The sequence below is a fragment of the Paroedura picta genome, unplaced genomic scaffold (assembly GCF_049243985.1).
Source record: "Paroedura picta isolate Pp20150507F unplaced genomic scaffold, Ppicta_v3.0 Ppicta_v3_sca23, whole genome shotgun sequence".
Taxonomy (NCBI): domain Eukaryota; kingdom Metazoa; phylum Chordata; class Lepidosauria; order Squamata; family Gekkonidae; genus Paroedura; species Paroedura picta.
In genome coordinates, this window is record NW_027518620.1 from 2,717,823 (window position 1) to 2,722,704 (window position 4,882).

The window sequence follows — 4,882 nt, forward strand, 5'->3', positions numbered from 1 at the left end:
TTTAAATTTTTCTCTTACAGGTCTAACACTTCCGAAAAACCAATACAACGCTCACCCGGAACAATATATAAAGCTAAACGAAACGTTCACTGGGTACTTATCCGTACGAAAATCCCTATTGATTTACCTGTTTTTACAAGGAAGTAAAATGTGAAAAAAATATTTCTACATCCCATGGCCTTTCCCAACCATTTAAATTTTTCTCTTACACGGCTAACACTTCCGAAATACCAATACAACGCCCACCCGGAACAATATATAAAGATAAACGAACCGTTCACTGGGTACTTATCCGTACGAAAATCCCTATCGATTTTCCTGTTTTCACAAGGAAGTAAAATGTAAAAAAAATATTTCTACATCCCATGGCCTTTCCCAACCATTTAAAGTTTTCTCTTACAGGTCTAACACTTCCGAAAAACCAAAACAACGCCCACCCGGAACAATATATAAAGCTAAACGAACCGTTCACTGGGCACTTATCCGTACGAAAAACCCTATCGATTTACCTGTTTTTACAAGGAAATAAAATGTGAAAAAAATATTTCTACATCCCATGGCCTTTCCCAACCATTTAAATTTTTCTCTTACAGGTCTAACACTTCCGAAAAACCAATACAACGCCCACCCGGAACAATATATAAAGCTAAACGAACCGTTCACTGGGTACTTATCCGTACGAAAATCCCTATTGATTTACCTGTTTTTGAAAGGAAATAAAATGTGAAAAAAATATTTCTACATCCCATGGACTTTCCCAACCATGTAAATTTTTCTCTTACAGGTCTAACACTTCCGAAAAACCAATACAACGCCCACCCGGAAGAATATATAAAGCTAAACGAACCGTTCACTGGGTACTTATCCGTACGAAAATCCCTATTGATTTACCTGTTTTTGAAAGGAAATAAAATGTGAAAAAAATATTTCTACATCCCATGGACTTTCCCAACCATGTAAATTTTTCTCTTACAGGTCTAACACTTCCGAAAAACCAATACAACGCCCACCCGGAAGAATATATAAAGCTAAACGAACCGTTCACTGGGTACTTATCCGTACGAAAATCACTATTGATTTACCTGTTTTTACAAGGAAGTAAAATGTGAAAAAAATATTTCTACATCCCATAGCCTTTCCCAACCATTTAAATTTTTCTCTTACAGGTCTAACACTTCCGAAAAACAAAAACAACGCCCACCCGGAACAATATATAAAGCTATACGAAGCGTTCACTGGGCACTTATCCGTACGAAAAACCCTATCGATTTACCTGTTTTTACAAGGAAATAAAATGTGAAAAAAATATTTCTACATCCCATGGCCTTTCCCAACCATTTAAATTTTTCTCTTACAGGTCTAACACATGCGAAAAACCAATACAACGCCCACCAGGAACAATATATAAAGCTAAACGAACCGTTCACTGGGTACTTATCCGTACGAAAATCCCTATTGATTTACCTGTTTTTACAAAGAAGTAAAATGTGAAAAAAATATTTCTAAATCCCATGGCCTTTCCAAACCATTTAAATTTTTCTCTTACAGGTGTAACACTTCCGAAAAACCAATACAATGCCCACCCGGAAGAATATATAAAGATAAACGAACCGTTCACTAGGTACTTATCCGTACGAAAATCCCTATCCATTTTCCTGTTTTTACAAGGAAGTAAATGTGAAAAAAATATTTCTACATCCCATGGCCTTTCCCAACCATTTAAATTTTTCTCTTACAGGTCTAACTCTTCCGAAAAACCAATACAACGCCCACCCGGAAGAATATATAAAGATAAACGAACCGTTCACTGGGTACTTATCCGTACGAAAATCCCTATCGATTTTCCTGTTTTCACAAGGAAGTAAAATGTGAAAAAAATATTTCTACATCCCATGGCCTTTCCCAACCATTTAAATTTTTCTCGTACAGGTCTAACACTTCCGAAAAACCAATACAATGCCCACCCGGAACAATATATAAAGCTAAACGAACCGTTCACTGGGTACTTATCCGTACGAAAAACCCTATTGATTTACCTGTTTTTGAAAGGAAATAAAATGTGAAAAAAATATTTCTACATCCCATGGCCTTTCCCAACCATGTAAATTTTTCTCTTACAGGTCTAACACTTCTGAAAAACCAATACAACGCCCACCCGGAACAATATATAAAGCTAAATGAACCGTTCACTGGGTACTTATCCGTACGAAATCCCTATTTCTTTACCTGTTTTTACAAGGAAGTAAATGTGAAAAAAATATTTCTACATCCCATGGCCTTTCCCAACCATTTAAATTTTTCTCTTACAGGTCTAACACATGCGAAAAACCAATACAATGCCCACCCGGAAGAATATATAAAGCTAAACGAACCGTTCACTGGGTACTTATCCGTACGAAAATCCCTATTGATTTACCTGTTTTTACAAGGAAGTAAAATGTGAAAAAAATACTTCTAAATCCCATGGCCTTTCCAAACCATTTAAATTTTTCTCTTACAGGTGTAACACTTCCGAATAACCAATACAACGCCCACCCGGAAGAATATATAAAGATAAATGAACCGTTCACTGGGTACTTATCCGTACGAAAATCCCTATCGATTTTCCTGTTTTTACAAGGAAGTAAATGTGAAAAAAATATTTCTACATCCCATGGCCTTTCCCAACCATTTAAATTTTTCTCTTACACGTCTAACACTTCCGAAATACCAATACAACGCCCACCCGGAACAATATATAAAGATAAACGAACCGTTCACTGGGTACTTATCCGTACGAAAATCCCTATCGATTTTCCTGTTTTCACAAGGAAGTAAAATGTAAAAAAAATATTTCTACATCCCATGGCCTTTCCCAACCATTTAAAGTTTTCTCTTACAGGTCTAACACTTCCGAAAAACCAAAACAACGCCCACCCGGAACAATATATAAAGCTAAACGAACCGTTCACTGGGTACTTATCCGTACGAAAAACCCTATTGATTTACCAGTTTTTACAAGGAAATAAAATGTGAAAAAAATATTTCTACATCCCATGGCCTTTCCCAACCATTTAAATTTTTCTCTTACAGGTCTAACACTTTCGAAAATCCAATACAACGCCCACCCGGAACAATGTATAAAGCTAAACGAACCGGTCACTGGGTACTTATCCGTACGAAAATCCCTATTGATTTACCTGTTTTTAAAAGGAAATAAAATGTGAAAAAATATTTCTACATCCCATGGCCTTTCCCAACCATTTAAATTTTACTCTTACAGGTCAAACACTTGCGAAAAACCAATACAACGCCCACCCGGAACAATATATAAAGCTAAACGAACCGTTCACTGGGCACTTATCCGTACGAAAATCCCTATTGATTTACCTGTATTTACAAGGAAATAAAATGTGAAAAAAATATTTCTACATACCATGGCCTTTGCCAAACATGTAAATTTTTCTCTTACAGGTCTAACACTTGCGAAAAACCAATACAACGCCCACCCGGAACAATATATAAAGCTAAACGAACCGTTCACTGGGCACTTATCCGTACGAAAATCCCTATCGATTTTCCTGTTTTTACAAGGAAGTAAATGTGAAAAAAATATTTCTACATCCCATGGCCATTCCCAACCATTTAAATTTTTCTCTTACACGTCTAACACTTCCGAAATACCAATACAACGCCCACCCGGAACAATATATAAAGATAAACGAACCGTTCACTGGGTACTTATCCATACGAAAATCCCTATATATTTTCCTGTTTTCACAAGGAAATAAAATGTAAAAAAAATATTTCTACATCCCATGGCCTTTCCCAACCATTTAAATTTTTCTCTTACAGGTCTAACACTTCCGAAAAACCAATACAACGCCCACCCGGAACAATATATAAAGCTAAACGAACCGTTCACTGGGTACTTATCCGTACGAAAATCCCTATTGATTTACTTGTTTTTGAAAGGAAATAAAATGTGAAAAAAATATTTCTACATCCCATGGACTTTCCCAACCATGTAAATTTTTCTCTTACAGGTCTAACACTTCCGAAAATCCAAAACAACGCCCACCCGGAACAATATATAAAGCTAAACGAACCGTTCACTGGGCACTTATCTGTACGAAAAACCCTATCGATTTACCTGTTTTTACAAGGAAATAAAATGTGAAAAAAATATTTCTACATCCCATGGACTTTCCCAACCATGTAAATTTTTCTCTTACAGGTCTAACACTTCCGAAAAACAAAAACAACGCCCACCCGGAACAATATATAAAGCTATACGAAGCGTTCACTGGGCACTTATCCGTACGAAAAACCCTATCGATTTACCTGTTTTTACAAGGAAATAAAATGTGAAAAAAATATTTCTACATCCCATGGCCTTTCCCAACCATTTAAATTTTTCTCTTACAGGTCTAACACATGCGAAAAACCAATACAACGCCCACCAGGAACAATATATAAAGCTAAACGAACCGTTCACTGGGTACTTATCCGTACGAAAATCCCTATTGATTTACCTGTTTTTACAAAGAAGTAAAATGTGAAAAAAATATTTCTAAATCCCATGGCCTTTCCAAACCATTTAAATTTTTCTCTTACAGGTGTAACACTTCCGAAAAACCAATACAATGCCCACCCGGAAGAATATATAAAGATAAACGAACCGTTCACTAGGTACTTATCCGTACGAAAATCCCTATCCATTTTCCTGTTTTTACAAGGAAGTAAATGTGAAAAAAATATTTCTACATCCCATGGCCTTTCCCAACCATTTAAATTTTTCTCTTACAGGTCTAACTCTTCCGAAAAACCAATACAACGCCCACCCGGAAGAATATATAAAGATAAACGAACCGTTCACTGGGTACTTATCCGTACGAAAATC